The 22,063-nt window shown below is 44.8% G+C and overlaps 1 pseudogene across 1 annotated transcript; it reads right to left on the bottom strand.

Moving 5' to 3' along the window:
- Nucleotides 1-221: 221 nt before the first annotated feature.
- Nucleotides 222-21,614, bottom strand: LOC306882617 (isoaspartyl peptidase/L-asparaginase-like; annotated as a pseudogene). Its single transcript has 6 exons — nucleotides 21,435-21,614; nucleotides 20,544-20,686; nucleotides 11,025-11,180; nucleotides 3,310-3,428; nucleotides 2,976-3,100; nucleotides 222-413 (listed from the first exon to the last, which is right to left on the bottom strand). The product of its transcript is annotated as an isoaspartyl peptidase/L-asparaginase-like (transcript).
- Nucleotides 21,615-22,063: the final 449 nt, after the last annotated feature.

Here is a 22,063-nt window from a genome sequence, read left to right on the forward strand (position 1 = left end):
ATCAATCATTATTCATTAACTGTTGGTTAAACTTCAGAACATGCAGAGAGGGTTATTTGTTTTCTTTCGTAAACGAGAAACGGCTCATTACTTTTATATTTGTATAAAGGATACAATTAATCACATAGGAAACTGATAGAATTTAGCTAAATAAATGAACTAGCTGAAAGTTTGAAGAAATTCACAATAATGAATGAAAATACAATTAAAATATGATGTTATCATTTCAGCCTCTCTGTGAAATCTTCTTTGGGATTTAACCCATAGTGCAGGACGTTCTCTTTAATGGAGGCCCAAGCCATGCGTGGTGTGGTGAAGCTGGCGGCCCAGTGTCCTGTGGAGGACAGAACAATAGCTCCTCCGCATCCCTTCACTCTCTCTCCCATGTACTGAAGTGAGGCGGCAGCGGCGGCCTGCATTTCGCAAAGAAAACACTCAAGTATGTGACACTGTCAGCAAAGTTAACAGTAAGTTTATCTGGCTGCCATCAGCTGACCTTAAATTTGTAAATCTGGCAACACATTGTCCGCCCTTAATACATTTATTTAGCAAGGATGCATTAAATTGCTCAAAAGTGACAGTATTTTACATTTTTACAAAACATTTTGTTCAAATAAATGCTGTTTTAAATCAACTTTCTATTCATCAAAAAAAACGCAGCAAAACTATTTTCAACATTGATCATAAGAAATGTTTCTGGGGCAGCAAATCAGCATATTAGTATGAATTATAAGGACTGGAGTAATGACTGCTGAAAATTCTGCTTTGCCATCACAAATTGTGTTTTAAAACATATTAACATAGAAAACAGTTATTTTAAATTGTAGTTATATTTCACAATATTACTGTTTTAATGTATTTTTGATTGGTGAGCATCAAAAACATAAAAACAGACTTACCAACCCCAAATTTTTAAAAGTAGTGTACATCGGTTCATTCAACTTCACAACATTTTCTATTGTGCTTGTATTTTTCTAGTATTTTCCAGCACAACAGAAAAGAAATCAAGAGCATTTAATCTCTGTGTGCCGTGTATGATGAAATACTGCACAGACAGTGTATGTGTCCTTAGTGACCCTTTCCAGGTCACACAGTGAACAATATATGTTGCTCTCATGGTTTTCTCATTTCATCAGTCTTAGTATTGTAGTCTTAGTAGTCCAACATCAGCCTAGCAACAAGACAAACACTGCAACAATATTACATTTTTCCAATTTTTAATAGCATTCGAATTTTTATTATTAGTAACTAGTTATTTGCATTGGGAGTTTGCTTTATAGACGTACTGTGTTTAGTTGTAATGTCTATTTTTAATTCTCTTTCATCCATCTCTTTGTGTCCTGTTTCTTGTTCTTCAGAGCAGTGAATTCATTTTCTTGCTTTAACTGGGAACTCATAGACCTCTAGCCAACTATTAAAGCTTTTATACTCATCATATTTATTATTATAATAAGTAGTGCCAATGGTACCAATAACTTGCAGTGTTATTAAAAAATATTTTTAAAAACCTAAATGAATCACACTAATCAACTACACAAATGTTAAACAAATAGTTGAAACCCTAAAGGCAAGCCCAATAATTGATCAAATACCGAACTGGTATATAAAAACAGAATGGCTGCTCTTGCAGCATCAATACAGAAGTGCACAGAATGCCAAAGCAAACAATAGCCTGCTGACCCTTCACACTCTTTCCTCAGACAAAAACACACCTCATTATCATGTGCCTACTGTGGCAGCACATCCGATCCTTCTTGCCTCTCTCACACACACACCAATTAAAATGACTGGCAACAGCAGCATTCGATTTTTGTGCGGTTTGACATTCATTCTGCTTGGTTATACAAAATCTGCTAATAATAGCAACATGTGGGTGAGGGTAAAGGGGTAGAGATGATCAAGACCCTGCAAGCCAAAACAATATGAACACAAATTGCATAAGAGTAAAAACACAAACGGGAAGACATAGCAGGAGGAAAAAAACAAATGGGCGATGAGAATTTTCCATTCAAAATATACAAGAAAATACTGAAAATTAAACCTTATTTAGCTATGATTGAGGGTGGAGAGAGCGCTGTACATTCACTCCCCCCACCTACAATCCCTGCCGGCCTGAGACTAGAACCTGCAACCTTTGGATTATGAGTCCAACTCTAACCATTAGGCCACAACTTCCCCACATGGAGAATATGGAGATATTTATACTGTAAATTCATTTGTCACACTTCAGGACCAATTAAAATATGATTGAATAGTGAAATAGTGAAGACAAGGACCTAAATATGCATGTTCTCTTATACATTAATATAGAAAACAGTCGTTCTGCATCATCTAATCAAATGAACAAATACATACTGTTCTGGGGTCTGTGTGATTTTGATATTATTATTATTATTTTTTATTTTAAAATAGTCTTTTGTTCACCAAGGCTGCAATTATGTAATTAACCAGAACTTATTGAAATATTATTACAATTTAAAATAACTGTTTTCTATTCTAATATACAGTATTTTAAAATGTAATTTATTCCTGTGGTGGCAAAACTGAATTTTCAGCAGTCATTACTCCAGTCTTCAGTATCACATGATCCTTCAGAAATCATTTTAATATGCTAATCTGCTGCTCAAGAAATATTTCTTATTATTGTCAATGTTAAAAACAGTTGTGCAACTTAATATTTTTGTGGAAACCATGATACGTTTGGATTCATTAATGAATAGTTAAAAAATATTTATTTGAAACTGATTTTTTTTGGAACATTATGTACTTACCAACACTTTTATTCAATGTAATGCATCCTTGCTGTATGAACGTATTCATTTTGTTTAAAAAATCTCTTAGACTTTTGAAAGGTACCTTTAAAAAAAAAAAAAATCCATTAAAAAACAGCTTAGGCGCAAAATTAATTAAGCAAATATGGACACTTAAATGTAAACGAGTGTGCATGCACACTCACACACTCTTCAGGATTAGTGTAAAAGTCTCATACCTTGCTCCATATGAAAGAGGATTAATCTGGCTAAGGTGACTTTGAGAATAGACTCTCCGTGACCAGTACAGGAGACCGTGCCACTTCTATTGTCTGCATATCCACCAGATCCTTATCGCACAGGAAAAGACAGCAGCACAGACAGAGTGGGACGTTAATGTGTGTTACCTCGGGAGAAAACACTCTGACAATTGAGTATTGATCAGAGCTGACACCTTCAAACCGAAATGGCTCATTCAACCGAGGCACTGCTTCAAAATTAATGTTGGTGTGGTGTGACACTGAGATTATCTCTGTCCTCTATCTCTGATCCAAGTCACCTATAATAGGAGAATCTCCGACTCTTCCCACCATTTTGTTTCTGATTCCTCCAGTGGATGTAGCGCATGCCACATTACCCAAAGAGTCCAGAGCCACCGCTCCGACTGTATCATGGCCCCTATTATTATGAAAAAAAAGTTCTATAACCTTGAATAATAAAGATTAGCGCTGAGATTTGTTTTCTTCAGATCTGTAATTTTATGGTCTCAGACATGGTATTTTCAAAAGGTGCTTTGAAGAGACAGCATTATTATTCATCCCACTCATAGATGTGCCTCTAGCTTAGTTCCTCTTCATCAGACAGACTTTTGTCCCAGAATTCAACTTAATACGCTGCAGTCATAATCTACTGGATAAAAGCCTCAACCTGCCTTCTAAAAATAGCTTCTGTGCAATTACTTTTGTTTCCTATGTGATTTTCAGTCAAAAAAATGCATGTTGCACTGTTCTGGTGATGTTTGAAAGGGATGGTGCTAATGACAACCTCACAGATGCTTTTAAGAGTGCCAGCACACCCGAAATTGACTCATCATCATCTGCCTGTCAACAAAAGGAGAGTGAGAATAAGTGCCCTTCGCCACTCTGAATCACAGCCGCTAGTCTGGCAAAGTACACTCAGAGAGATTGCAGGGAAAGTGTTGTATCAGTTGTGATATTTCTGTAGACACACATGAAAAAGTATGGATTGTTCTTCAAAAAAAACTAAACAAAACGCAATTCTTATTATGATGTGCACATCAGTCTTCCCTGCCAGTTCACTTGAAAGGAAATAGAACAGAGAGCAGAATGTGGAATGAACAGAGACCCTAGTATTTCACAGGCTTCATATCCCATGAAACTCTGATTAAGGCAGCAGTGCTGTGGAAAACAAGCGTGTGTTATGAGTTTGAAGCGGCACGGATGACAATGGTTCAAGGTGAAATTAAAGAAAACAGCCTCCATGTCATTCTCCCAGAAATGGAAGAGCAAACATGGTCCTCGTGGAGAATATTTGTCTGAAGCAGCTGGCGGAGAATCACTTGTCAGGTTCCAGATTTGAGCCATCAATCATTTTTGGCAGGCGCTTGATTGCTCTTTTAAATCACCGGCGATGCCTGGATCTTGCTCATCGGTTTAGGTGAAAACAGCTTTTAAAAGCAGCTTGATGGTGGACTGTATTTCACATTTCAAAGTGATCACAGAGTTTTGCAGTAAATCTTCACACAACCATAAACAGCCTAATGAAGTGTGCAGAAATTGGAATAGAAGTTTAGAGTTCTCATTAAGAAGAACAGGTGGTTGTCTTAACTTTTTGTCGTAAATGTGTTTTCTACATACTAATTGCTAAAACTAAATGACAGTATGCATTTAAAGCAGATGTATATGGAAGCTTGTTTTAACCTGAAAGTAAAAAATTTAAATGGTAATTGTGAGATGAAGTTTAAACTGCAAAAAAAGTCAAACACTGTGAGGCAGTCACGCTGTTAAGATATAGTCACAATGTGATAAGGAAAGTCATATTGTGACAGCAAGAAATATAAAAAGTTACTTTTTTTAATTTTTTTTATTCTGAGATAGAAAAGGGCTTCAATTCATTAGCATAAGTTTTTCCAATATTAAAAATCGCTTTCCTATTCCATCTTAATATTTAGAGAGAGCAGTAAGTAAGCCATTTGTAGGCCGATTCTGCTGAAATATTAAAAAAAAACTGTGTTGTTTGAGAATACTGATGACCACAGCATAGAAACACTGGCAAGGTTATCCATTTGTGTGATGGAGATGTTTGAAAATTATCATTATCTTTGCAATAGCGTACAACAGAGACCAGCCACTTTTTCAGTGGCCTTAGTTCTAGACTAATTTTTCCTATTCATTTTTTCCCATGGGATTTAAAAAAAGTCTTTGTTAAAGAGTTGGAAACCATGAACTAGCTATGAGGAGAATCAAAACATTACGAACTTTAATGTGAAAGGTACAAGACTGCGTACTTCGCTTTGATGAAGAAAATAACTACTGTACAATTGCATGAAGCATTGCAAATGACAAAATAAAAATGATGGATAAATATAAATCTTGATTTAAACATGTGGATTGTGTATATAGAAGCAAGTTTTACATTTATTGCAAAACACGCTTATACAAACAAATATGTAAGTATTTACAAGTGGGCAGGCGTTAAAGAATTATTTTAGGGCATTTTGCTTGTTTTAATTATCTTATTGGTGGTGAACGTTTCTTTGCAGAATCATGGGTAATGCAGTTTTTACCAGGAATTCCATCGTTGAACACAATTATTTAAAAATAAATAAATGTAAATATTCCAGACTGACAGCTTCAATAAAAGCATTTCTGTCAGGACCACTATCGTCAAATATGATTGACAATTAACATACAGTGTGGACTGGCAGAATGGTTCTGTGCAGGGCAAAACCTCCCGGCTTAGCATTGATAAGAGCAGGGAGAGCAGCAATAACGTCTCGGTTACGTATGTGACCCTCGTTCCCTGAAGGAGTGAACGGAGACGTCACGTCGGATGATGACCGATGAATTGGGATCTCGCTTAGAGAGATCAATTCACTTCGAGTGTAAACTAAATGAGCCATTGCACATTGGCATGTGATGATTGCATCCATCTGCCGCTGATCACAGCTTGAGTATAAGTATGCAGCAGGTGCAACGCATACTCAGGTTTTCACTGAGGAACCGAGCCGGTAACCTGGCCGGACGCCGTGGCGACGTGACGTCTCTGTTCTCTCTTTCAGGGAATGAGGGTTACATACATAACTGAGACGTTCCCTTTCAGTTGGTCAGTCTCGACATCACGCCGGATGATGACCAACGAATTGGGAACCCTACCAAAGTGCCACGGATGCTGCCCCTTCCAGTGTCCTGTGGAAGTCTGATGGTCCGCAGGAGCTGGCGAGATGGTTTGGGTAGCCAGGCACCCAGACACCGTATAAACTGGACCAGCGGGACCACCGACGTACCTGCGGTGGGGCAGCGAGGTGGAACGCAGGGACCCGGTCCGTGGGTGGACAGAAGAGGGGTTTGAGTGTGCGGTGCAAAGCTTACCCTGGTTCCACGGTTTGGCAGAGGATGCGTGAGTACTTTGACGTTCTCGAACCGCCCGCTGCTGCCTGCTGGCGAGAGAGGAGGATGAGTGTCCGGTGTTGGTCCATCCGCATGCCCTCTTGGGAACCAGAGGCAGAGAAACTGCTCTCTCGTTGAGATTTTTGGAAATCAGATTCTCCACCCGGCCCTCATCCGGGGGAGGGAGAGGTGCATTCACCATGTCCCAAAGAGCAGTTCCCTCTGTCTGGGTCGCCTGTCCCAGGGCCTCTTGCTCTTCCGCTCACCGCCAGGTTCTGCTTACGCTCAGCTCCACGGCGCTGCTTGCTCGAGGCTGCTGTGGATGTGGCGCGGGAGTGGGGGTGGACCCTCGGCAACGAGCAGGCTGGGGCGTTGTGGCTGGCGGATGGGTGGAGGCAGCAGCTGCCCGCCGGGGCAGGATGAGTCGGATCGCCTCAGTCTGCTCCTTTGCAGCCGAGAACTGCTGGACCTTGAGGAACCAAACTTGTCGGCGTCCCTCATGTCGACCAGACACAGCCATAGGCGATGGTCCTGGACCACAAGTGGTACGACCCAGAGAACTCGCAGTGACCTTCGTTGCTTGGAGTGTGAGGTCAGTTGCAGTTCGGAGCTCTTTCAGAACTTCCGGATCATGACCACCCTCGTGCAGGTCCCTCAGTGCTTTAGCCTGAAGAACCTGCAGTAACGCCGTAGCATGTAAGGCGGAGGCAGGTTCTCCACAGGCCACATATGCATCGCCGGACAGACCAGACGAGTACCGACAGACCCGGGAGAACCAGCGCGAACCACCCCAAAGAACCAATCGTCCAACCTTGAGGGCTCGGGACACGGTAGAGGTCTCCACTCGAGCCCTACCCTCACAGCAGCCCGGGAAAGCATAGCCGTCATTTCCAGATCCGATTCAGGCATCGCAGCCATATCTTCCTCTCCAGAAAGCTCCGGCTCACCGTCCAATGCAGCGATTGACATCCGATCGTCAGGAGGAGCGCCAAAGGATACTGCTGGTATGCTCCTTATAGAGGACCCAGCATGTTTCATAGGCAGCTCAACTGGTTGCGGAACGCAAGAGACGCAATGGTCCCTGGAGGGATTGCCACCTCTGTAACCCTCAGACCACCCGTGCCACTGCCTGAAGTAGTCTTCGCATGGCTGCAGCCAGGACGAGAATCAGATCGAGGCAGAGGCAAATCGAGGTAACGGAGCCTAGCCCGCAACTCCGAGATGATCATCTTCCCGCAATGACTCATCCACAAACACACCCTCAGCATGCTTAATGCTCAGACACATGAGGCAGCGATCGTGACCATCACCCAGCGCCAGGTAATGACTGCATCCAGAAATGCACGGGTGATATGCTGTCTATAACAAGACCCACATCGTCTTTAGAAAGACGCACCCGTGAATGCTCTTTGTAGCAAATTAGCTCAAAAGGGAATTGTATATAAATAATTACAATTAATTTTGATTAATTACAAGTATTTATATCGGCTGACAGTAATAACTGTAGCAGAATTAAATTGCCATCATCTAATCTGTTCGTCCAGCGTAAGTTCATATCAACTCTGAGAAAGGATATTTTTGTGGCCACTGAAAATACTTTCCTAAGTATTAATGCATTAGAGCATGTAGTAAGGATCAAAATCCTAAAGGAACATTAATATGCAAGGCAGAATCAGAAACTTATGTAATTTGTGCACAAGAGTTTTATTAACTAAACACTAGCATAAACTATTCTAACAAATAATACAATCACTCATACATAGGGAAAGGGCAAATGAGAGTTGATGGATGAAACTATCAGGAAACCAGAGAATGAAGCTATGAAATGAGTCAGTTAATCACCTGAGTAAAACCATCAGCGCCGTTTATAACTGGGCCTATAGCTTATACTAAACCTCTGTTTCGTTTAGTTAAATGTACGATACTTGCATTGCCTTGGGCGTTGAACGAGTGTCCAGATGCAGTCTCGGATGAAAGTCTTGATGGTTTCAAGGTTTTGGACTTGCAATCACGTTCTTCCTGGTTTGAAGAGTGATAAATTCCAAAGATGTTCTGACTCAATGGTGATTGGGAGTTTCTTCCCAGGTGAAAAGTGAAGAAGGGTTAAGAGACATGAGCTAAGATCTGAGAATCTTTGGTTGAATGGAAAGTCAAGGCCTGGCACCAAAACTTAAGGGTCCAGAAGAGTTCTAGCTCACATCCTCATCTTCTCAGAATCTAAAAGATCCGCAGACCTCGCGCACACAAAAATGAGTTGGGAAGCCATTTGATTGAATGCCGCCAGTAAAAGGGAAATAATAGCAATGCTCGGGCAAACCGCTATAGAGCTGATGTCACGACAGAGTTAGAACCGGTGAATACAGGTTTCATAGGAAGAGAACGATATGCACCAAATGAGTCGCTGTAGAAACTGAATACTTCAATGGTTGCGGTGCGCATAAACACGAGAGACAACGCAAACGCAATGACATGTGAAATAAAACGTCCTCATGTATTAAAGAAAAATGGCTTGATAAAGTGCTGGAAATAGTGGAGGATGGGTAAGGAACGGTAACAAAGACATGTACAGTCACAAACAAAAGTATTGTACAAACTGTACTTCATAATGATGTTTAGGCAGCTATAGATGAATTCATGTGTTCACGTTTTTTTTTTAATATTTAACTTACAGATCTCATCTTAAGTTTTGCTTCAGTTTGTATTCTATTCTATCAGTTTAAATAGCTTGTTTTGAAAATATATTATCTTAGGCCTATATTATAGACTCAAAAACAAGGTAAATTATTTATCAGTTTTTTGCCTTGGTTATTTTCACCTGTGAGGCCCCAAATGGGGGTGCGAAGGTTAACAGGTTAAATTAATTTTCGGGCTACCAAAATCTGAAGAGCACCTGCCCGAAGGGCTACCAGGGATTTAGAAATTTTGCGAGCCCTGTGACTCAACTAGGAATATTGAATGTCAAGTCCTGACTGTGGATGAAAGGAGCAGCTGGGGAAGGAGGAGGGTAATAAGCTCCTGAGCTGCTGAATAATACTAAATGAACCTTATATAAGGAAGTAGTGATAAGCATCATATTCCTATAGGTAGATGTGGATTAGTTGAGAATCAGTTGATGCAAGCTTGACTGATGTGAAGTGCCAGAACTCTATACTTGAGAGAGAGATATATATATATATATATATATATATATATATATATATATATATATATATATATATATATATATATATATATATATATATATATATATATATATATATATATATATATATATATATATATATATATATATATATATATATAAAATTGATTAACAACCTCATAGCCAGAGCCGATCCTCCCTATACGCAGAATACGCAAGCTGCGTAGGGCCCCCGAAACATTAGGGGGCCCCCTTGCTCTCAAATATGTTTTTTTTTTTAGTTGTTTTTGAATTTGGCCAGCCTTTATGAAAACATGAATAATCATTTCTTTTAATACGGTGTGCTGTCACGCTCTACGTAAAAATCAGCCAAATCATGTAACATGAATGTCGTACTCTTGCTCTTATTTAAAAAAAAAATCATATTTGAAAGCGTACCGAACCGCGGAAGAGAAGCTGTTTCTCGAGCGCTTTCCGTGAGTATGATTCGAGACGGAGTCAAACACGGACAAATGCGTTTCATCCATTCTTTCATCCCAACCAACCCCACACACACAGTTTTGTGGTAGGCCCCCCCCAGAAGTCTAGGATCGGCACTGCTCGTAGCACACATTAAGTCTAGGATAGGCAAGTTTTCATTGAAATGGAAAAAGTGAATGGAATTTTAATTTTTTTTAACTACCATTGTTCTCTATTCTACTTTTTTCATACATACATTTTCAAACTGTATTTTGATCCTGAATAGTGGTATTCATATTTATTATATGACTGAGATTTATCCAATACTTAAATCTGTTTTGATAAATATGCTGTGAATAGGAAGTACTGGCACATTGGTGAATTGTACTATAAAAGTGTGGGCAGACCAGAAGGGCAGCGGTAGGCTGTGTAATCACCTAAATAAAGGTGGAGGGTAATTGAGTTCTAGGGCTTGTGTGTTAAAAAGCCCAGAGATGGTAGTACAGGGCGAGCAGAGGGAGGCTATCAATAATGAAGCCACAGTGGGGCGGCACAGATGAAAGGCAGTAGCTCAGCCAACTGTCACTTAGCACCTCCACAACACTATTTTTACAGACACCCCCTGGGGGCTGAGGTCACACCCCGCCATGGCCCTGACTCCACTGCTACTCAACACTCAGCCTGGGGAAGTGGAGGTGGCAGGTAAGGCTGCTTTGCTGGAGCCCACACAGCTCTAACTGCACTGCCTCAGGGAATGACCTGAGTTCTGTGCAGGCCAGCACGTCAATATGTTGACATTCTCAGCCCATTGCCTCAATGCCAAGAAGAACCACTTTTAAAACACCAGATTTTCATCCTTTAATTTTTTTCATAATAGTTGAAAGAGAAATTATTCAAGTAACACCAAATGCTTTCCCTTCAAGCACACAAAACATACCATTCGAAAGAAGCTGTTGACAATTTACTTCAACTCAAAATCAGTATGTCAAGAAAACAGGAACTATTAAAAACATCTCAGAGCATAAAATTGACAAAATTACCCACCATTGTGTTGAAGAATTTTTCGACTCCGACAGGATAGCTACTGCTTTGTTCCCAGGCTTTACGTTCCAGCTCAGTCACCAAATCATCAGCTACTGGAATACCAATGCGCTCCGCAAACATGCTCGCTCCTCTATCTGTCAACATGACATGATCTGTCTGAGTAAAAACCACAAAAAAAGGCTTTAAAGAGATGATTAGTAGTCTAAATGTTTACTCTATCCAGTCTGATGTCATGTGTCACCTTTTCCGGGTCCAAAAGCTCCTTCAGAAAAAAGCAAACAACAAACGGTGCTAGTATACACTAATGTTGTACTGTACCACTACAGAAAAAAACGTTATCTTAACCATGTTGAAATCTCAGTCGAACAGACTGAGATTTATTTTTTATCAGTTGTTAAAATATTGGTATCTTGGACACCGTGAGCCTGTAGTGTACATCATGAGTTTCTAAAAGTTTGTTCTCTTAAACAGCTGTTGAACCCAGAAATAGTATTTGATATGTCACAACTTAGCAAGCAGATTACATACTAGCTTGTCTCAAGCTATGGTTTCCCTTTAAAAATTCTTGTTTTACGTATGACTGTGTGTAATTTTTGTTACAGAACAGAACCTGAAAGTCTTGTTATGTAATGTCTACCACAGACCTTACTCATAAATGAAAAATTCAGTTGACTACAGTATTTGAGTGTAAAAATCCATTTGATATTCCAGATGGAACCTCAGGGTTGGTCTACAAAACATCTTTAGAGCAAATGTACAGCAGTCCCTTTATGCAGATGATACAAATTGAGATGGGCCCTTAGGCCTTGTTTGACAGGCTTACAGCCTTAAATTGTTAAATGTCTTACGTGGTAAGTTCTTTGTTCTGACTAAATCAGTAGTAGTCTATCTGTTGCATTCTGATTCCCTTGGATATGCTATGTGTTATATCTTCCACATAAACACTCCAAACAAAAAGACAGTGTATAGCATAAAACAACTACACCACATCTTATGTATACCCTTTCACTTTATTTTCATATTTACTGTCCACATCTCCATGTGGAACTGCTATTATTTATTGAGACAATACCCTGCTGTCTACCATTTTATTTTTATCTCAATGGATTAAACCATAACTCTGGCTTAGGAAACTTTTAAATATTAACGTGGTTATTAATGTCATATTTCTTTGTCAAATACTGTGCATTTTAGATCGCAAAGCAAGGGCATGAGGTCAGTGAAGCTTGATCGCAGCATTGATCAAGACTTGATGAATTTTTAATACTGGCTATTAAAGAGATCTGCCAATCCACTGTAAGGCCAAGGTCTTTTGGGGCAGTCAAGACAGGTGCTGCAACTAATCAATTATCATGTATTCTTTGGGGTTTGTTTCCTCCATGTCCAACATCTCGCAAGGTGAACTTTGGTGAAAGGGAAAATATTAATGTCTTTGACATTTACTGTATATCTACTACTGCATTCATATAACAGCAGCTGAGAGACCATGACCTATGTAAGGCTATGTAATTATTAATGATAATTTTTCTGTGTGTTTTTTTTTTTTAAGCCTGATGCTATTAGTTAATAGTGTAATGGTATACCGAAAATAATTCTACCTCCAGACAGATATCACATAGGGTACTGTATACAGTACAGGTGTTGTGGTAGAAAAAATTGCGTGGCTAAAGGCACATTCACACCAAGAACTATATACTATAACATTAACTTTAACTATTAAGTTTTAATAATCGTTACTCTGTGAGAATAGGGAAGTGCAAACCACAGCAGCCTATAACGATAATGAGAAGAACAACTTTCTGAATGGTTTGTTTCCAGCTGAAGAAAGATAAAAACATTGACTGCAAATCAGAATCCACCCGATTTAAAGAGGTTGAGCATTTAAAGCAGCAGATTACATAACTATAGTTCCCTATCTGTCGGTCACTACGAGTTATGTCGTGACGACATAGGGGATTTACTTGGAAGCCCCAATCATCTCTGACTTAAGAGAAAACGCCAATGAAATTGGCTAGTGGATTTTGCATACCTGAGCCACTCCCCGTGCATACGGGTATAAAAGGGCGACAGGTGCATCCACTCATCCGATTTTTGCTTCGGAGCCGAGTGGATGAACGTGTTGATCTCCACAAAGCCATTCATCATCTGTCTGGAAGCTGTTCTGGTTGGCGTTACGGTGCGAACAGCGGTGTCCTGTCTGCAGCGATTCCCCTGGGCACTTCAACTGAAAGAGCAAATTTCCTAAAAGAGCAAATCATGGTCGGTTCACGTCTTTTTAAAGACGCTGTTCCGGCCGTGTCCTCTTGGTTGCGGTCGTTTCCTGTCCTCCGTAAACAGCCACGATCGTTGTCTTCAGTGTCTGGGGCTCCAGCACGCTGAAGCTGCGTTCGTGGATGGTTTATGCGTTCATTGAGCGTGTAACCATAGCAGCGCTGCGATCGCGCCTCTCTCTCCTCACGGGGATGGGAGGGGCCCCCTCTGTCACTACCCGCGCTGGCTTCTCTGCCACGAGCAGAGAACCATCGGCTAGTGCTCTGGGCGATCTGAGGGTTACAGTGAGAGCCTTCCGCCGGGCCAGTCCCCACGGACCTTTCACTCCTCCTGCAGCAGCTGTTCTGTGCGGCTCCCCGGTGATTCTGCTGTGCCGTCTCACGGCGTGCCCAGCAGTTTCATTCGGCGCGCCGATAGAGGATTAGATGTCGATCGCGGCATCGGGGGATGGGCAATCGTCCTCTGAGGATGAAGGTTCGGCGCAGCTGCGGGGTTCGCGGCCGCCGCCGAATCGGACCCAGAGTTGACGGCCGTGCTTTCCCGGGCCGCCGCGAGATCGGGCTGGAGGCGTGCACACCTCTCAGTCCTGAGCCCTCGCGGTGAGATGATTGGCTCCTCGGCAGAGGCTGTGGCTCGCGACCACGCCCTGCCCTGGTTCCTTTCTTCCCGGAAGTGCACGAGGAGCTGATGAAGTCGTGGACGGCCCCTTTTTACGGCCAGAAGCGGCGCGTCTGCCTCCTCCATCCTCGCTACCCTCGATGGCGGGGCGGCTAAGGGTGACGCTGACATTCCCCAGGTGGAGAGAGCGGTCGCGGTGCACTTGTGCCCGCGAAACGCCGCCACTTAGGGGAGTCGTTCGCGCCTCCCGTCCAAAGCCTATAGGCTGATGGCCGTTCTCGGCCAAAGCTTATAGTGCTGCGGGCCAGGCCGCCCCTGCCCTGCATGCCACGGCTATCCTGCGAGTACACAGGCCAAGGCATTAAATGCACGAGGGTAGTACCAACCCGAGGTTGACGCAGGAGCTGCGCTCAGCGACTGGCCTTGCCCTACGGGCAACGGAAGTCACAGCGCAGTGCCTCGGGAAGGCGATGTGCACACACTTGTGGTCCAAGAGTGCCGTCTGTGGCTCAGCCTGTGGAGAGGGGCGAAGTCGACAAAGTACACTTTCTCGAACGCTCTTGTCTCCCAGGCTGGACTGTTCGGTGACACTGTCGAGGACTGTGCCCAGCAGTTCTCGGCAGTACTGCAGCAGACCGAGGCCGTCCAGCACATCTTGCCCCGGCGTGATGCACCGCTCCGCCACAGGGCAAGCCCCAGTCTGCTGGTCACCGTGGGCGCCCTCCTGTGTCCCTTTGAGCTGCTCCGCCTTGTGCTGGGGCGTCGAGCCTCTTGCAGGAGCGTGGCGCCCCGCCCCCGTGTTCCAACTGGCCCCGATATCGTCCAAGGAGGCGATAAAACGGCCCTGACACGGGCAACCCGGAGGTGTGGGAAGCTGCTCTATCTCAGGAGATGGCGGGATCAGCGCCGCTCCTTCCCCCCGAAGGAGGGTTGGGGGGAGAATCATTCATTCTGTTCCGCCGCTGGCTCAAGAAAGCCAGCGGTACCCACTTTGTCAAAAGAAGAGCAATTTCCTTTTTCCCCGGGTTATCAGGTTCGCGGGGTTGACAGTGCGCGACGCACTGCCTCCTCACTCTCGCCCGCGACCCATCTTGCCAGCGGCCAAGAGAGTGCGGTTCAGGGACGCGGTGCCTCCCCACGCACCTCTAGCCAGTCCCCTTTGGGACCTAGGGAGTTCGGTAAGGATGCTTCAGAACGCGCTGCCTTCTGTACTATCCAGCCCTACTCCTCTGCGCTGCACCACCGCAGGTACGTCGATTGTGCCGTTGGAGCCCCTTGCACGGCGTCTGGAAGCGTGGCTTGCGCTGCCCAGCCCGTCTCGGTGGCTCACGCGCACAATTCGACTCGGCTATGCGATTCAGTTCGCCAGGCGACCTCCCAAGTTCAGCTGCGTTCTCGAGACCTTAGTGGTAGCTCGGAACGTTCCTGTTTTGCGCGAGGAGATTGCTGTCCTCCTGGCAAAGGATGCAATCGAGCCGGTCCCTCCAGCCGAGATGAGGCAGGGGTTTTACAGCCCTTACTTCATCGTACCCAAGAAAGGCGGTGGTCTTCGACCAATCCTGGGGTGCAATCCCCAGGATTGGTTTGCAGCGATTGACCTGAAGGATGCTTACTTTCATGTTTCGATCCTTCCGCGACACAGACCGTTCCTACGGTTTGCGTCCGAAGGTCGGGCATGGCAGTACAAGGTCCTCCCCTTCGGGCTCTCCCTGTCTCCCCGTGTCTTCACGAAGGGCGTTGAAGGCGCCCTTGCCCCGCTACGGGAAGTGGGCGTCAGGGTCCTCAACTACCTCGACAACTGGCTCATTCTGGCCCAGTCCCGAGAGCAGTTGTGCGATCACAGGGAGCTGGTGTTACGGCACCTCAGCCAGTTGGGGCTTCGGGTCAACTGGGAAAGGAGCAAGCTCTCCCCTGGGCAGAGAATCTCTTTTCTCGGTGTGGAGTTAGACTCGGTGAGTAGGACGGCGCGCCTCATGGACGAGCGCGCCCAATCAGTGCTGAACTGCCTGAGTTCCTTCAGAGGCAGGACTGTGGTGCCACTGAAACAGTTTCAGAGGCTCCTGGGGCATATGGCATCCGCAGCTGCGGTCACGCCGCTCGGATTGCTTCATATGAGACCACTTCAGCACTGGTTGCACTCCCGAGTCCTGAGGTGGGCATGGCGCCGCGGTTCACTTCGGGTGAGTATCACGCGCGAGTGTTGCCGCTCCTTCAGCCCCTGGACGGACCGTGCTTTTCTACGGGCCGGGGTGCCCTTAGAACAAGTGTCCTGGCATGTTGTTGTCACAACAGATGCCTCCAGTACGGGCTAGGGCGCTACATGCAACGGGCAGGCAGCCTCGGGGCTCTGGACAGGGCCTCGACTGCTTTGGCATATCAACTGCCTGGAGCTGTTGGCAGTGCATCTGGCCTTGCGGCAGTTTCGGCCACTGCTGCTGGGCAAGCATGTGTTGGTCCGCATGGACAACACTGCGGCTGTGTCGTACATCAACCGGCCGGGAGGTGTACGATCACGCCGCATGTCACAGCTCGCCCGCCATCTCCTCCTCTGGAGTCACACGCAGCTCAGGTCGCTACGCGCTGTCCACATTCCGGGGGAGCTCAATCGTGCGGCCGATGCGCTCTCACGACAGCTCACTTTCTCGGAGAGTGGCGACTCCATCCCGAGACGATCCGGCTGATCTGGAGTCGATTCGGGGAAGCTCAGGTAGACCTGTTTGCTTCCCGCGAGTCCTCCCACTGCCAGCTATATTCTCCCTGACCGAGGGGCCCCGCGGCACGGACGCACTGGCACACAGCTGGCCTCGGGCTTTACGCAAGTATGCATTTCCCCCAGTGAGCCTACTCGCACAGACACTGTGCAAGGTCAGGGAGGACGAGGAGCAGGTCCTGCTGGTCGCGCCGTATTGGCCCACCCGGACCTGGTTTCCGGAACTCATTCTCCTCGCGACAGCCCCTCCCTGGCGTATCCCTCTGAGGAAGGAACTCCTTTCTCAGGGGCTCGGCACCATATGGCACCCGCGTCCAGATCTGTGGAACCTCCAGGTGTGGCTCCTGGACGGGACGCGGCAGACTTAAGTGGTCTACCACAGGCCGTGGTAGACACCATCACTCAGGCTAGAGCTCCTTCAACAAGGCAAGCCTATGCTCTGAAGTGGAGTCTGTTCGCGAACTGGTGTTCTTCTCGCCGGGAAGACCCCCGAAGATGCACGATTGGAGTAGTGCTTTCTTTCCTGCAAGAAAGGTTGGAGCGTAGGCTGTCACCCTCCACCTTGAAGGTGTATGTGGCTGCTATCGCGGCCCATCACGATGCAGTGGACGGCCGGTCCGTGGGAAAGCATGATCTCATCGTGAGGTTCCTGAGGGGTGCCAGGAGGTTGAATCCGCCTAGGCCACCCCTGATGCCCTCCTGGGACCTCTCTATCGTCCTGGCGGGACTTCAGAGGGGTCCCTTTGAGCCGCTGGACTCAGTCGAGCTGAAATTCCTGTCGGCTAAGACAGCGCTCCTGACCGCGCTCACTTCCATCAAGAGGGTCGGGGACCTCCAAGCATTTTCGGTGAGCGAAGAGTGCCTTGTGTTCGGGCCGGACTACTCTCACGTTGTCCTGAGACCCCGGCCGGGATACGTGCCCAAGGTTCCCACCACGCCCTTCCGTGATCAGGTGGTGAACCTGCAAGCACTGCCTTCGGAGGAGGCAGATCCAGTCTTGGCGTTGCTGTGTCCCGTAAGAGCATTGCGCATATACGTGGACCGCACCCGGAGCTTCAGAAGCTCTGAGCAGCTCTTTGTCTGCCACGGAGGTCAGCAGAAAGGGAAGGCTGTCTCCAAGCAGAGGTTGGCCCACTGGATAGTGGAGGCCATCGCCTTGGCGTACCAATCCCAAGGCGAGCCGTGCCCCCTTGGGGTGAGGGCTCACTCCACACGGAGTGTTGCCTCCTCCTATGCGTGGTCGCACGGCGCCTCTTTGGCAGACAGCTGTAGAGCTGCGGGCTGGGCGACACCGAACACCTTCGCGAGATTTTACAGTCTCCGCGTGGAGCCAGTCTCTTCCCGTGTGTTGGGTAACAGGTAAGTGGCGGGAAGAGTTGGCCGGTGTCACGCTTGCTGCGCCATTCCCCCTCACCCGGGGATACGAGCGCCTGTTTTCCTCCTCCAGTTCAGTTCCCCGGACGGCGAACCCTGGTGGAGACCTCCAGCACCCCCGGCAGTCAGACTGGGCGGAGCAGTCTGACGCCAGGCCCAGTACTGGTGCTAGCTCGCCCGGGTCTCCGGTCAGCCCCTGTACTCGGCTAGGTGTCCGTATGGCCTGATTCCCTTCGGGTAATCCCACACGTGTATTCATCCACGGTACGGTTTCCCTCACGGTAAACCCGTGTCTTCCCTTTGGCAGAGCTCTGTCAGGCCCTGCTGGCAGCCCTCCTCCCTACTCCTAGGTAGGATCTGCCCCAGGGTCCAGTCGTATGTAGTACTGCCCCAGGCCTGGGTCAGTCCATATCAGTGTCTCCACATGTTACCTCCCTTCGGGCAGGATGTGGCCTCCGTAGCGCCCTTCTCCGGAAGGCTCGCTTCCCCGTCGTTACCGCCAAGCTGTAACAACAAATAGGAAAGACTTGAAGCAGTCTTTCATAGAAGGTCGAAATCCCTTCCGATTTCTTGGGGAAAGGAACAGCGGCTTGGCTATCTCCAGCAGCAATGTACTCAGTGGTCCCTGCGGGCACCAAGGTTAGCGAATTTGCGCTGGGGCGATGGGAAGGTTGCGACCTTCGCATGGCATTTGTCTGTCACGCACTAGCTTGTCAACATTTGCATGCACAAGGTCGTGACGGGGTTCAGGTTGTGGCGCTTTCCATATGTCGTCACGACATAACTCGTAGTGACCGACAGATAGGGAACGTCTCGGTTACGTACGTAACCCTCGTTCCCTGATGGAGGGAACGGAGACGTTATGTCCCCATGCCACAATCTTGAACCATCGCTGGTTGCCAGGGACACGTTCTCGGCTCCTCAGCGGGTAAAACCGGATGAGTGGATGCACCTGTCGCCCTTTTATACCCGTATGCACGGGGAGTGGCTCAGGTATGCAAAATCCACTAGCCAATTTCATTGGCGTTTTCTCTTAAGTCAGAGATGATTGGGGCTTCCAAGTAAATCCCCTATGTCGTCACGACATAACGTCTCCGTTCCCTCCATCAGGGAACGAGGGTTACGTACGTAACCGAGACGTTGCTTATAAACAGCGTTATAGGCTGATGTTGTGGATGCAAATATTCATTATATAGTTATCTTTATAGTTATTGGTCTTGTGTCAGTGGGGCTTAATACAACTAAATGTGACAAAAGGTATCTTTAACTGCCCTTAAAATAGCAGATAAAGGTATCTTGAACAGATCTTTTTTATGTAATTATTTTACTGCTAGCTTTTCTTGTAAAACTAACACTAGCTTTCTTTTTTCTATTCTATCTACTTGTTTCTTATAAAAAAAAAAACCTTTCTACATGTACTGCGTTAGGCTAACCAAGACTTGTAATAGCACTTGCATGTTGTTGCTCTTTTGTTGGTTTTGATTGCTTCTGATGTCCCCATTTGTAAGTTGCTTTGGATAAAAGCACCTGCTAAATGACTAAATGTAAATTTTAAATGTAAATGTAGGCTGTTAAAATATGCCTGTTGATGTGGTCAGGATTAAATGTGCAGGATTTGATTTTATGTTGTGGTTGTAATGTGATATTGTAATGAATGATTGAATGACTCTTTCAATCTTGCCATGATGAACTGATGCTACTGTGTTGCAGATTCACAAATGTTTGTTTCATTATTTTTTTTATTTTGCTGAAAAGCCTTTAATAGATTGTTTAAATGCAAGTTTTGTTGTGATAGCCCAACTAACTTAGTGTATTATAGCTTAACATGTTGAATAATATATTTTTATAGCTAATATTATAAGGTTTGTGCCTACATGGAAATTAACTTTTCAAAATATGTTATTACAAAGAGCACTGATTGAAATCAATCTGAAAATCAGCCAGCATTTATTTCCCTTTGAGCCTGTCATTACAAAGCTGGTGGGGGAAAAAACAAGCTAAACCTTTGCAGGTAAGCTAAAATCCTGAATCTAAGGTGTCATATAATTTCACCTTGGAAGTCAATGCCATGGATTTTTTGGTCATTTAATCTATTATACGAGTTTAAAAAAATGGGTATATCCAACCAATTCTGGGTTTTGCAGTAAATCTTCAAAGTGATCCACATAGACCTCCTCGATAAGTGCAGGTATCAAGAACTAGGTCTCTCCTCATTTCCTTATCCAGAGCAAATGTCAGTTTTAGATATAAATCTATACTGGACATATTTTATAGCAAACATGTGACTCTTACAATTGGAAATGATTGAGTCACAAGTCTTTATGGGAAAATGAAGTGTCATATGCAGTGTCATATTTAAAACATACAGAATTTTGTCGGAAATTCAATTTCTGTATCACATCCCCTATATTAAAAAAAAAAACCTTCAGTAATATATTTCCTTACGAGAAATGGCTTGAATTAAATGGGGTATATGTTCACCGGAGAGAATATACTCTATACCCCCAAAAAATTAATTCTGAAGCTATTTGAGAAGAAAAGTATACCTTTTCCATTACAGCACGAGCAAGACTAACAGGGTTAGCGATGTTTCTCACAGAGGCCACAGCTCCAGTGGCAAGTGTTTCCCCATCCATAATGATACTGTCCAGCTCCACCTCTCCAACAATATTCAGCACTGCACCATGACCTGCACAAGAAAGATTCCATTTCTGAAAGTCCACATTTCATACGACACTTCCCGTAAAAAGTGATAGACAGACAGACAGACCTTCAATGTTGGGGTTGAACCAATCCATAAATATAATTTTAGAAAAACTAATTAAAACTAAACTAATTTGGCTGTAACAAAGTATGGAAACAAAAGATGGACGGACAGACAGACATATAGGTTCTGGAGTAATACAACATTATCTCATTCTCACACAGATATCTCATTCTTATCTCTGTCATGACACCCTGACATACTCCAGACTGTTATCCACTCTGATGTCTACCTCTTCAAACTCCAAACAGGATTGCATTAATCATCTATTGATCAGTCTGTGCCTCTGGCTACCCCAGTGTATAAAATGATCCTGATGAAGCACTGAATGTGCAGCTCTGATATGAGGAGGATTAGCCATTTCACTTATGGTGGCAGTTAGCCATCACAAATGAGATTGGCACTCACAGGCCGGGTGTGTTAATGAAGTGTCTTGTTTTACCCTGCTTTCCTCCTTGTAATCTGATAATTATTTGAGAACCTCTCACCTTCCTCTCAAAGTGTCATGGGTGTGTGCTGAAATACTGTCCCACTCAGAACCTAGATGAACTACTGAATCTGCACTTCCTCTGCTTTAAATCTTTAGTAGAAAAAGTCAGGGTCAAAAAGAAAAAAAATGATCTTAAAATATTAAATATAAATAATTTCAGTATATACTGTATATGTATTATACCTGCATCAAATGTTGGGTCATCTTCCAAAGACCTCACAGCTTTTTCTACAGCGTCAATTGCACTATTCTTAAGAACAGTATCGCCTGCCCACGCAGCATTCTTGACTCCAGCCACAGATGCTTCGCTAACATGTCCGGGATGGCCCACGCTCCACCATGCACTACAATCACGGCCTTCATCCTCGGTCTTCCTCTAGCCCTGAGGAAACAAATGTGCGTGTGCTGTCAGGAGGGAGGATATTACTGAGAGCTAGCACATTTTAATATATTGCCCTTGGACTGTATTGAGCTGTGTAATTTATTCAGATGAACACTGACAGAGTGGGTAAATGCAACTTTCACAGCTCATCTCAATGAGAAGGTGTCTGGGGTTGTTTACAGGAAGCAGGTTTTCCTGTCATGTTTACTCAAGCTCTATTAAAGTGAGGGCTTGAGAGATGAAAGGAGCAATTCCATTTGGTTTACCTGAAACAACTTTCCTATGTTTTGCTAACCAGAAGCATGCCATGATTAAATGAAGACCACAACAAAAATATACCATGGTAACCAATATGCCATTGTTTTTATAGTTACAATAAAGCTGTGACAACCATAACTGTCATTAAAAAGAAATGATAAAAAGAATTATG

This window comes from Barbus barbus, assembly GCF_936440315.1.
Source record: "Barbus barbus genome assembly, chromosome: 16".
Taxonomy (NCBI): Eukaryota; Metazoa; Chordata; class Actinopteri; order Cypriniformes; family Cyprinidae; genus Barbus; species Barbus barbus.